Source organism: Cavia porcellus, unplaced genomic scaffold (assembly GCF_034190915.1).
Source record: "Cavia porcellus strain 051 isolate PalLab524CR breed Dunkin Hartley unplaced genomic scaffold, mCavPor4.1 scaffold_1, whole genome shotgun sequence".
Lineage (NCBI taxonomy): Eukaryota > Metazoa > Chordata > Mammalia > Rodentia > Caviidae > Cavia > Cavia porcellus.
This window is the reverse complement of record NW_026947484.1, coordinates 40687828-40701116: the sequence shown is the minus strand read 5'-3', so window position 1 is coordinate 40701116 and position 13289 is coordinate 40687828. Positions and strand designations below refer to the sequence as shown.

Sequence of the window (13289 nt, the reverse complement as noted above, 5' to 3'; positions counted from 1 at the left end):
GACCCCAAACCTAAGCTACATGTATGCCCCCACACCACGTGTCTGATGGAGAGAATGACAGCCCCCAGAGATAATGCCAGACCCCAGAGGGTCAGGGGGTCTCTCCCCACATTCTTAAAATAAAGGTCTCTTTTATTCATACTTTTTATCTTTTGGACGAGCCAGAATCTTATCAGGAAATATCAAAGGTCAGTACTCAAAAGCCAAGGAATGGAAGAAACAGATAAGAAATTAGTGATTACTTGGATTTGAAAGGCAAAAGAGGAGAAAGGAAAGAGGAAAAACCCCAAAATGCTTCTTAGACCCCTGATTTAGCAATGGGTAAGCAGTCTTTCACAGAACTAAAGAGAAGAGGAGGGAATTTAAATTTAAAACCTTAAGAAGAAAGACACTAGCAGTTCTGTTCACCAGATAGGGCTCCCAACCTCACTCCTGGTGGTTGTTGAAGAGACCTAGGTGTCCCCAGGCCAAAGGACAGAGAGTTATGTTCTGAGTATATTCCCCGAAGCTTGAAATAGCTTCGGGGAATCTGGATTAAGTTGTCCTGGAGGATCCTTTCATCCTACTGAATCTGGTCAGAATATAAGACATTAAACTGATTTTTTTTTTCCTTCTCTGTGCAAGATCATGAACTCTGGGGACCTGTAGGTGAGGTGGGAGTTGTTTTTGAGCAAAGACGGCAGCAGGCAACAAGCCGGACTAGAATAAAAGGCTCCAACCTACAGCATCCATTTAACCACAAGATGGCATCAGAGCTATGCTACCAGAGAACCTTACTCAGACTGTCCTCTCGGATGGCAAACCCGTCATTTGGCAGTGTCCCATGGTTTATTTGCTAGCAAGGAAGGGCTACTCCCTCATGAATATGTTTGAACACAGACACTTGGAACATTCTAAAGCAAATTATACAGCCTCCAGAACGGTCCAGGTCCAGAAGATGGGTGTGGTGAGCAGGTAACTGAGGAAACCCAAAGTTCAGCAGGTATTTGTTTAAACTGGACATCAAGGGCTGTGGAAAAACAAGTGTGAGCTTTTAATATCTGTTAAAACTCTGGTCTCTACATAGTTCAAGCTGGGTTTGAACTCACAGCAATTCAAGTGCCTCAGACTCCCAAGTGCTGGGATTATAGGCATGTGCTACCAAACCTCACTTGTGAGCTTTTTGGTATAAACCACAGGTATGAAAAATGACCCAGAAGCTAGCTGAATTGTCCTAACAATGAGAAACTTTAAGAAGAAAGACACTAGCAATTCTGTTCACCAGGAAGGACTTCCAACCTCACTCCTGGTGGTTATTGAAAACATCTAGGGGGCTGGGGATTTAGCTCAGCGGCATAAGCACCTGCCTTGCAAGCAGGCAGTCATGAGTTCGATCCCTGGTACCAACAAAAACGAAAAAGACAAAAAAAAAAAAAAAAAGAAAGAAAGAAAGAAAAAGAAAACATCTAGTTGTCCCCAGGCCAAATATTAGATTAGGTATGGTCATCTTAATAGCTGGGCAATTTAATAAATCCACTGTGATGCATACATATGATGCAATATTGCTCAGACATAAAAAGAAGTAAAATACTGATACATGTGTATGAACCTCAAAAAAATTCTAAGTGAAGCAAACTGGACAAAAAGGTCACAAATTATAACAAGGATCTCAATAAAAAGAAACAGACAGCACATTGGTTCTGCTGAGCATAGTGGCACAAACCTATAGTCCCAGCACTTAGGAGGCTGAGGCAGGAGTGTTATAGGCAGCTAAATTAGATAATAATATCATAGGCAGTCAAATAGGGCTAGGCCCTCCAAAGAGTCAACACAAAAGACAATATACCTTGCAACTGTCAGGGAGACAGACACCTCTGCTATGGGCCAGACCTCAAGATAAAAGATAAAACAAATGCCCCAATGTACTTCCTAAGAATAAACCTCAGGCATTGACATTATAAATAGGTATGGATTGCCTGAGAAAGCCAAAAGAGCCACTAATCCAATGCCTTCGGGAAAAACCCATTATGTATTTATGTCTACATGTCATCCTTCCCCATTTGATTCTGATTTAATCAATTTGACCTGACTAATTATACTCTCATACTTATAGGTTGACCACAGTCCCACCTCATGCCCTCCTTGCAATTTCCCACTTTTTTCCCACCTTGGACCCACCTGGCCATCACATCTTGAATTTGCTCTATAAAAATCCGTAGAAAATGCAGAGTCCTTGGTAACCCACTTGGGACCCCTTCTATTTCTCTCTCAGACAGAAGTTTTCTTTCCCCCAATAAATATATTCTATTAACCTTCGTTGTCCCTAAAATGCATTCTTCGATTTTAAAGAACATGAACTCAAATCATTATGGTGTGCTCAAGAAATTTACCCATGGGACACTGAGATTTTAGAAACAAGTGAGGTTTGTTTCAAACTGCAGTGGTCAATCAGCTTTTGCCACTGAAACTGCCAGCTACTGGCTGGCTGGCCTGGCTTCCTTTATTCCCTTCTGCTATATACCCCTGTATGAGTTCACACAGTCAGGGGGTTCCCATGGATACCACTTTGGCAGCACTGTCATTGCTTTGGAATGTTTCAAGACTTTCTTCCCCAGCTGGTTAACTGACACAGAATGGGGAAAGCAGGCAGTCTGGTGCCTTGAAATAAACCCATTTGTTTCCCTTTCCATAGTTTTTATGGCCAATTAAGGGAGACAAAGAGGCTTTTTGGGGATTTAGCCAAAGTTCACTCGCTGTTTGAGGTCTAACTGCTAACTAGGCATCCAAGCTATAATCTGTAAGACATAAAATAAGTGAAGTTTTCTATCAGGTCCTGGTCTCCCAAATGAGTGTACAGCAGAGGTTCAAATAAAATGAGACAAGTTGGGGGTTGGAGATTTAGTTCAGTGGCATAAGTGCCTTCCTAGCAAGCATGGGGTCATGAGTTCAATCCTTGGTACTGATTAAAAAAAAAAAAAAAATGAGACAAGTGGAATGGTTCTTGGGCTCCAAGAGGGTCAAAACCCTTTAGCTGAGCTCAAGACTCTGAGAGCTAAGACAAAGACTTCTCCAGACCACACGTATTTATTAGGTCCAAAACAAAGGGTGGGGAAACCGAGGAAAGCGCAGGAAATGAACAGGACCTTGGGAGTCACTTCAAAGACTTCTCCAAGTAGCAAATTACGTCAATTTAGGAGAACCATCTTATCTCCATGATATCATTTATGGTAGGCGTGAGACTGCAGGAGTGCGATGCCTGCAGCTGCAGTCTCTATTTATTTAATTAGTGCTGGAGCCAGGTGTCCGCAGCTGTGGCCTTCTCTTGCCCTTTGAGGTATCTCTGGCCTCACAGGCCACTACAGGCCTCAGCCAGGACTAGTGATTCATAGAGGTTCACTTACTGTGAATCAGCTCCGATAGCCAGGCAAGGGACCTAAGCCTAGGACAGACACGAAGATAAACATAGAAAGCCAATTAGTACAATTTAAATCCTGCTCTGAGCCACTTCCTAGTGGACTCCAACAGTTTTCAAGAGTAAGATTTGGGCAAGGAGGGGGGTTCAAAAGGAAAAAATGCAGAGAAAAGAAAGCAAATGGTGGAGGTTAGGAACTCCCTCACAGTACCAGACCTCTAGCAGGTTGGGAGTTTCTTTCCCCTACATCAGGAGGACTGCAGTAAATTGGAGACCAACTTGGGGTAGTGATTTCAAGGCCAGCCCGGAATACACTGCAACTTACTGTCTGAAAACCCCAAAACAGAAGGTAAGCAAGCAGGACGCAGACTGGTCTCTGCCAAGGACTATGGGGAGAGGAAATGACTACTTACCGGGCATGAACTTTTCTTGTAGGGGATAAAAGTGTTTCACAGGTGGTGCAGACCACTGCGAATGTACTAAATGTCACTGAATTTTTACTTCATTATTTTTTACTATAAAGTGAATTTGAGATCGACTGGTAGCAGGAAGGGAGAGCAGACCCCAGAGAGTCCTAGGAGCCCCACCACCGCCACCGGCCTAGTTACCATCATAACCCGGGAGGAGGGGCACCTAGGCTGCGGCACAGGGGGGAAGCCAGGGCGGCCTCACGTGGGGGCGCCTACCTGCAGGGACAAGACGGTCATGCAACAAAGGTTTTGGGAGCAGTAAAATGGTTCAATGTAAGAACCATGGTTCAATGTTGATGAACATGGTTTCATCAACAGGAATGACACCAAGGAAGATATACTTGTACACCAGACTACTATAAAGAAAAATAACCCCAGGAAGTGCCTTCGCAGGGTAGGAGATGGAGACTGTGGAGTCTGATGTTGGAGGAGAAAAGGGTGCGGAGGCAGCAAACGTTACAGGCCCCGGTGGAGCTCCGATTCAAGGCAGTAAATATACCCCAGACCGTGACCATCACAGACGCTATCCAGGTCGCAGGAGTCCTCCACGCAGTTACCAGCAGAATTACCAGAATAGTGAGACTGGGAAAGAATGAGGGATGGGAACACGCTCCCCAAGGCCAGCCCCACTGCAGGCGAAGGTTCCCACCGCTCTACTACGGAGACCCTGTGGGTATGGAGACCACAGTATTCCAGCCCTCCTGTGCAAGGACAAGTGCAGACAACCAGGGTGCAGGAGGTTAAGGAGACAAAATATGTACCGAGGCTGTAGACCACTATTCCACAGGGGCCCTCCTTGCCAAAGTCAGCCTAGAGAAAACAATAATGAAGAAGATAAGGAAAATCAAGGAGATGAGACCCAAGGTCAGCAGCCACCTCAACTTCGGTACTGTGGCAACCTCCATTATCAGCGCAGACGCTCACAAAACCCTAAACCACATGATGGCAAAGAGACAAAAGCAGCCCATCCACCTGCTGAGAAATTCATCCGCTCCCCAGGCCGAGCAGGGCGGGGCTGAGAAATGCCAGCTTAACATCTCCACTATCATTCGGTTTAGTCATCCAGCAAGAAGAAACAAATAGGAAATTCCAGCAATAAGAAATGGACAAAAGATTGGAACTGAAGATCTTAAGTGCTTGCTTTTTGCCTGTTGACCAGATAACTAGAACTATTTGCATTATCTATACAGCATGAGGTTTTTATTATTTTTACCTAAAGATGTCTCTTTTTGGTAATAGCAAACGTGTTTTTTAAAAAGTCTGGTATTTCTCAATACACTTTTACAGGTTTTTTAATTGTTTCATATCTGGTCAAGTTGAGATTTTTAAGAGCTTCATTTTAATTTGCAATAAAAGTTTACAACTTGATTTTTTCAAAAAAAATCAACAAACTGCAGGCAACTGTTATTAAAGGTCTAAATAATAAAAAAAAATAAAGTGAATTTATTGGTAGTAAACCTTAGGTAATTTTATTCATAATTTTGATGTTACAAACTTTGGAGTCTTTGAGATTTGTAGGATCCTTGTATATAACTGGTATAAAACAGAGCCGTTATTTCAGCTCTGTTAATTGCTTTTCAAATTTCTTTGTTTCTTCCCAGAAAGACCTACTACTACATGCCTTCCATGGATGCATATAGTAAATGGAGAAATAAACCAGAACAAAAGTTGCACATTCAGAAAAGCTACGCATCTGTCACTCCTTATAAGGACTTTCCATTGTAACAGGCAGGTTCTCGATGCGAGTTACCTGCTTAGACTGTGAACAATCTCTTCTCCACACGGGGACTTCTGGCATCTGTGAGGCACACAACCACTGCCACCCACTGTGTCAACTTCTTCCTCCCTAGACCACCCAAACAGCAACCAGCAACCCAGTGACCATAGTTTCCTTTCCTTTCTCCAGGGAACTGTGCATTTTAAATGGGTATTTTATTCCCTTTGAATTTATTTTTTATTTATTTTTATTTTATTCCCAGTGAATTTAGCTTACTCTATTTAAAATGAAAAGCCAGGGCCTGGGGATTCAGCTCAGCGGCATAAGCACCTGCCTTGTAAGCAGGCAGTCGTGAGTTTGATCCCTGGTACTGGTAAAAAAGAAAGACAAAAAAAAAAAAAAAAAAAAAAAGAAAGAAAGAAAAGCCACCCACACAGAAATATGAAAATACATTGTACTAAAAGCATTTTTAAAAAGCATGTTAAAGCATACAAGCATTACAAAAAGGAATTAGAAAACAGCACACATTTCGTAGAGCCATGATAAACTTTTTTTTTTTGATAAACTTTTTAAAATTTTCATTTTAGTGCACTAAAAGTAACTTTTTATTTGCTTATTAGGTTATAAGGTACAACATTTCTACTGTGAGTTGCAGTAAAAATAAGTTGAAAGCTACTGAAAGTAAAATACTTGCACTATGAGCTTTTAAGTTTTCTCTGTGGCAGGCATAGAAATTCTGATCTCTTTTTGTAAAAGAATGTCTCTGAGCTGCTGGGCATGCAGCTAGCTGCACTGCCTTTGGGATCTGTAAAAACCTTTGATTTAAGGCTATGCTTTTTCCCAGGAACCCTCTAGCCTACCAGATACCATGGTCTGGACATTTCTGCCCAAAGTAGAACTCCTCTGATGGACTACCACAAATCTGCCGACTAGGTCAGCCAAGGCTGTCAGATTTGCATTGTAACCTTATCCTTCCTGTTCTGGTTTAGATCTAAAAGAACTCTCAAAAGTCCAATAAGTTCCCAGGTAAGGGATCTGGAAGGTGAGTGGACAGTGAGGATACAAGCCTCATCAATGGATGAATCCGCTGAGAAGTTCCCAATGAGTTCCTAGCTGAATGAGCTAGTAAGTGGGGCCCAACTGGAGGAGGTGGGTCAGTGGGTCATGTCTTTGGAGGGTATATATCTCTCTGGTGGCTTCCAGATCTCTTTGCTCCCTCCTAGCTGCCATGGCTGAGCAGCTTTCCTCTGCCATTCCTTTCCACCATGTTTCTGTCTTGGAGCCAACTATGGACTGAAACCTCTGAAACTATGAGCTAAAATAAATTCTTCCTCCCTTAAATTATGTATTTCAGATGCTTCCTTCCAGTTACAGAAAGCTGACTGTGGCAGTCAGGGTGAAGTTTCAACTTGATTAGTTTCTGGATCCGTTTTGGGGATGGAGGGAGCACTTTTAGATGTGTCTGGATGGGTTATGGATACACGCACGGCCTTGGGGTCTAGGTCTCGTTCTTTACCCCTTCAGTTCTGATACTCTTCTCCTGCTTATTTCCTGGCTGTTCTGAACTAAGCAGCTTTGTTCTACCATGGCCTTCTGCCATGCTGGTTCTGCCTTGAAGCCAACTGTGGACAAACACCATGAACCAAATTAAACCTCTCCTCCTTTAAACTGTGTTGAGTATTGTGCCCAGAAAATGGGAAAGCTAACACACTGATATACTTCCCACATTCAAATCACTTTCTTTCAACTTGTTTTTTTTTTTTTTTTCAAATGTCAGATCTGCTTCAAACTCGAAGATTTACCAGGCCCAGTGCTTCATCCTACCCTTTAACCTTTCACATGAGTTCTATCTCCCAATAAACTTCAACTCCTCACTCTGTCTTAGCACCATTCTCCTGGAGGATCTGAGCTGACACAGCTTGATAGGATTCATCACAGCTTATAATGTGTGGCTGACTGCCTATATACTGTCTCCTTCACAAAGCAGTGAGACTTCCAATACCCAGGTAATCTCTTCCTGGATAACCTGTTATGGCTTATATCTAGATATTCCCTCCAAGCCCCATGTGCTCATCGGAGTGGTTTTTCCAAAATGGCTGGATCATGGATGCACCATATTGAATTAAGGATGTGGAAACTGGATTAGCCCCGGTTGGATTAGTTTCATTCAGGATGTGGCTGAATGGATTTACTGAGGACAGAAGGCCCATCATAGTTGTGAGTAGCACCAATAGACTTGTAACCTGGATGGAATATAAAAAGAAAGATGAAAATCAGGCTTACTTTTTTCTTCCTGCCTGTTCTGCCATGAACTTTTCCTCCTCTGCCATGCTGGCCTGCCTTGGAACTAACTGACTATGGGACTAAAACCTCTACAAACTGTGAGCTAACATAAACCTTTCCTGCTTTAACTTGCAAGTGCCAAGTGTTTTGTCCCAGCAACAAAAAAGTAACTAAATCCTTCCTTATTCACTCTCTTCTCATCCCTTCTAGACCCACACAGGGCAGCAATGGTTATACAGTTGTGTCTTGCATCAATCTGAGCACCTAGCTCAGATGGATGGGGGCTAGTTTGGAGCATCTACCAAGAGAAGGATTTCTCAACTTTGACATGGCTGACATTTCAGACAATAATCTTTATACCAGAGGGGCCATCTTGTACATTCAGGAATGTTGAGTGGCTGTGTTCTACCCACTAAAAGCTAGAAGTACCTTTCCTAATTGGGATAATCACTAATGTGCACAGACACTGCCAATTCTCCTTTACAAGGACTAAATTATCCTTGAGTGAGAACCATGGCCCTGAAAAAAAATAACATTTTTCCAATTCTCCTAAAAGTGTCACATAGGAGCCGGGGGCATAATCAGTAGTACAGCATATGCTTGACACACATGATGCTTAGTCCTGCTACAACTTATCATGGTCCTGGGAATATTCCTCTAGGTTAAGTAGTCTCAAATACCTTGGCAGCAACTCCCACAGTGATACTCCCAATATCTTCTTCATTTTTTTTGGACCTCAGTTGGGTCTGTATGTGTTCTCTGAGTTATAGGCCTACTAGGATAGGTCATGTTATCCCAGGTAACCAGCCATGAGCCTGAAGCAGCTCATTGCTCCCCAAAGACAAATTTAAAGAGCTTCCACAATGTCAGCATTGATATACCAGTGGGCTGATAAATAACATGCTTTCCCATCGCATTTGTTATCCACAAACTGTTTTATCTAGTCTTGCTTGGAAAATAATTAATCATCCTTATGTAAATTCTGGTTGCTCTTCATCCTAGAGCATGCAACATACTTGTTATTTTCTCAGAAGTGGAATTTTTTTTTAAGTCTCCAATTGTTTGCTTTTAACGTTTCTAGGTTCCTATTTGTTTTCTTTTCTTTTTAACTTTTTATCGGTACCAGGGATCGAACTCACGACCTCCTGCTGGCAAGGAAGGTGCTTATGCCGCTGAGCTAAATCCCCAGCCCCCTAGGTTCCTATTTGTTCGATTGCATGAGCCACTCTCTTAGAAATCTGTCACACCTCAATTCCAAATTGAGGAAGCTGAGCGCCTATCTTTTCAGAGTTCCTCTCTGTCCTACAAAGTGTGTTTCATTCGTGATGCTTAACCTGTAATTTAAGTCTGATTTTGCCCACAAACGACGCAAATCTATGGCCATTTTCTCATTATGCTGTAAAGGCAACAAAACTCATTTTATCCACGAAGATTTGCTTTCCTTTCCCAACTGATTTCGTTTCCTTACTTTCATTCATTTGGATGTTTTACGTTTATATTTTGGAGTTGGAATATTTACTATGGTGATGTAATGTGGCAGATACAGAATTTCCCAAAAGTGGACTGCAAAACCACTTCAAAAATTTAACCCACTGCAATCTTTCCAGTCCAGTTAACTATGAAATGTGAAATGACTCTGGGGATATTGAGGAATTTTTTGTTTGTTTTTTGGCATCAGGGATTGAGCTCACGACCTCATGTTTGCCAAGCAGACACTTTCGCTGCTGAGCTAAATCCCCGGTTAGGAATTTTCTTAGATGAAAAATATACAAGGCTTCTCTATTCCAAATGCTGACTGGGGAGAACAAGAGGGCAGTTAAAGGTCATATGGTGCAGGTTCCCCATTCAATAGGGTTTAGCACTGACTGTACTGGATTCACGTTCACTTTCAAGACATAAATAAGGCGTCGTACGCGAGGCTTCTAGATAGCGACGGTGTAGTGAGACTCTGAATTGCACAGTTGTTGGAGTAGAATCAATTTGTTCCACTCTAAAGCCTGGCACAGTTCTAGTCTGTCAAAAAGGCATCGCAATCTATAGTTGTCGATATTAATGCTTTTGGAACAGGAGATGCTGTCTCTTTAAAAAAAAAAAAAAACAAACCACAATAGTTACACACGCTTGTAATCCCAGCAACAGGGGGAATCCCTGGCAATTCAAGGCCAGCCTAAACTACATACATAATGTTTGTCTCAAAACAAAACCACACTCTTTTTGCCAGAATAGCTCAAACTAAAAATGAAGTTCGTGTGTAATTTTGTCTTCAGTCTACTATCCCCTGAAAACAAGAAGTTCTTTCTCGGTCTCGAAAATATGACGAATTCAGAAAAAAATTTCTTCCCAACCTCGAAGCAAATCACACCCTCAGACGAGAATCTCTGAGAGCAAGGCTTGGAGTGGAGGAGGGTGGCCGCAAGGGGCCAAATTTAGTAACCGCAGTAGTTTTAGGCACGCTTGCGCGTCTGTGATTGGTTCTTCCGCCGCAGAGCACTCTGGGGGGAGTGGCGGAACGCGGAATGGGCGCGCGCTCTGTAAAAACGGAATGAGCTCCGCAGGTCAGGTTGTGCCCCCAACTCTTGGCCATTCGGATTTGATAGCCGTTCTAGGGACATATCGTTGTCCACGCGGCACGAAAGTGCGCTCCTGGTTTCCTTGAGTCGCGGCGAGACGCGTGGCGACGCAACTGCTGAGCGCGCCAATCCCGAGCTGGCAGCAGGGCGGGCCTTTGAGATTTGAAATCTTGACTGTGTCAGGAGAGGCCCGCGCGACGTGCTGCGTGTAGCTCGTGGCGTGCCCTGTAGGCCTCGGGCGCCAGCGCGGGGGCGCCCAGCCCTCCTATAACAGAGTGGAGTTGGACATCTAAGGTCACCGTGTGCCTCACCCTTCACCCGAGGTACGAGCTGCAGTCCCCTCCCCGCCCGCCGATCCTGGCCTGCGGTGACTGGTCCTCTTGTCTCTACTCACCGCCCCGGCCCCCACGCCGCTCCCGGTTTCCAGCTCTGCGCTGCCGGGCGCGACCCCGACCTTCAGCTCGGCGCGCTTGTCCCTTGTCTCTTGCCTGGGCTTTTCTAGAACTCATAACCGGTTCCTCGGTGCTTGCTTACCAGGTCCTCGCGGTGCTGCTGCAATTGTCAACGGAGCGGAACATTCACTGATTCGTTTGAATGGTGAGCTCTCTAGTCTCTTTTTCCTAAAATCAATTCTAGGTGGGAAAAAATCTTACATTAGAATGATTGCCAGGTAGGAAAATTGTATGCCCTCAGGGTTCAGTTCTTCACGTTGGGACTCAAGACTCAGATATAGAAACAGTGGAACTCTCCCGCTTATGTTTTCTTCTGATTAAATTACATGCCGGTTGCAAAAAGGTATTGGGATTACAGTGGAAAGCCCTTTCACCCTAACTTTCATTGGTAGACACTGCACAGTGGTGCATTGTCTTCCAGATTTTTCCCCTATTTTGATGTTTATATTTCTTTAATGGAAATGCAACTATACGTTTTTCGGATGTGGAGCATGTACTGGAGATTGAACCCATAGTTTTCACATTGACCCACCCCCTCAGCCTTCCCCTTTTAAATTTGAGATATGGTCATCCTTAATCACTAAATTGCCTAAGCTGGGCCAGAGTTTAAAATCCTCTGTTTCCCAGAGTGCTGGGGTTGCAGATGTGCCCCATCTGCCCCAGCTTTCTGTTTTCTTTTTAAATTTAATTTTTCTAGGACTTTTGCATTTTAATATCTATACATCTTTTTGTTGAATACATAGAATTGGGTTTTATAGATGTAGAATTTATGTTGACCCTTTATTGGTGGACATCTAGATAGTTTTCTGATTTCCCCAGTGCTGTAGTATGAACTTCTGTGTAGTAGTAGATTATTATATTGGGTGTTGTTAAAGAACTTGAGTTTTGAGGGTGGACTTGGTTTCTGCTCTTTCTGGCTGTTAGTGTGATCTTGGGACACCTCATTTAATCAGTCTATACCTTGGTTGCCTTATCTTCAAACTGGAAGCAATAACACTACTTAAATCCTAAGAGTTGCAGCAAGATTGTAGAGTGGCCAGCATATAGTAGGTACTGTTTAGAAAATATTAGTTAACATTACTGTATATATATTTGCATTCTTATGAAGATACTCTGTAAGGAAAATAATTTAGAAGTGTAATTTCTGAGTTAAGGGTATTCAGATCTATACTTTGAGTTTAATATTTACTAATATGTAAGTAAAATGCTTTAATTTGCATTTCTTCATTTATTAATAAAGTAGGGTCTCACTTGACTAATTTATTGAACTTTTATATTAATTGCCTATCGGTTGCTTTGGCATTTTCTGTGTTTTTAAGAATTGACTCATTAGATATCTGAAAATTTTTTATATTAGCTGTTTGTCATATATGCTTTTTCTCCCTTGTGTATTATTTGACTGTTAACTTAGAATTCTGTTTCACCTCTCTTATTGTGCTGTAGGATTTTTAACCCATCCCACCATAATATTGTTACTGCAGTTACTACAGTAAATTTCTAGAAGAATTTCCTGTGTCTTTTTTGAGAAGAGGAGTAACATTCAGTGATATTGTTTAGTTGTCCTGTGTTTACACTGTACATGCTTACAGCTTTCCTTATTTTCCTAGTGTATCAGCATTTGCCAATTTTCAGAATAGTATTCCAAGCAACATTAAGCAGTTACTGAAAAACAGAAGCAAATGATTTTAAAATTTGCCTTCTCTGCTCTGAGAAGGGTCTAATTAGAAGGAGCTAATGTCTTGTTAGTGATTTCCATCTCAGTCAAGTATGCTTGGCTTTTAGAACATTCTAATTCTTCCCTCAACTTGAGCGATGCCAATTATTTGGGTGATTTTTTTTTTTTTTTAAGAAAGAATATTTTTAACATCTACTAACTTCATTCATATGTCTTGACAGGAACCATTTTTTGTCAATTTTCACTGGTACTATGATCAATTGCCTTTCCTTTTATTTCAGGAATGTTTGTTTACACTATTTGTTATTATGACTGAATAGTATTCCTCTGTGTAGATGTTCATTTTCTTGACCCATTTGTCTGTGTTGGGCATTTAGGTTGATTCTGATTCTTGGGTCTTGTGGGTAGTGCTGCAGTGAACATGGGTGTGCAGATGTCTTTTTTACGTACTAATTTCATTTTCCTTGGATACGTACCCACTAGTGGGAGTGCTGGCAGCTACTTGAAGAAAAAGAGACACTAAGATATCCAGTGCTGATTCCGTAGCATCATGATGTGAAATCCAGCAATACTATTATTCTTTGTTCAGTTATTTTAGTCTTTTGTTTTATTTAATTTCAACATATATGAAGGTATGGGCAGCTATTTTGAAGTAGCTGTTCATTTCATTGTGCATTATATAATAGATTTTCATAAACTGTTGAGAAATTCTATGCATGCATGAGTCTCTA

At 42.1% G+C, this 13289-nt stretch overlaps 1 protein-coding gene and 1 pseudogene across 4 annotated transcripts in view; both read left to right on the top strand.

Moving 5' to 3' along the window:
• The first annotated feature begins 3874 nt into the window (after nucleotides 1-3874).
• On the top strand, nucleotides 3875-4944 carry LOC100715893 (Y-box-binding protein 1-like; annotated as a pseudogene).
• A 5420-nt stretch (nucleotides 4945-10364) lies between these two features.
• The window catches only part of Mis18bp1 (MIS18 binding protein 1), a 40574-nt gene continuing 37649 nt past the window's right edge, over nucleotides 10365-13289 (top strand). For 2 of the 4 annotated variants that reach the window (XM_013154695.3, XM_013154693.3), the window contains exons 1-2: nucleotides 10365-10754; nucleotides 10969-11028. The gene's annotated coding sequence lies outside the window, so the exon portion shown is untranslated. Of the gene's footprint in view, nucleotides 11029-13289 lie in introns of all 4 variants that reach the window. The other 2 variants (XM_063247113.1, XM_063247099.1) reach the window with 1 other exon arrangement.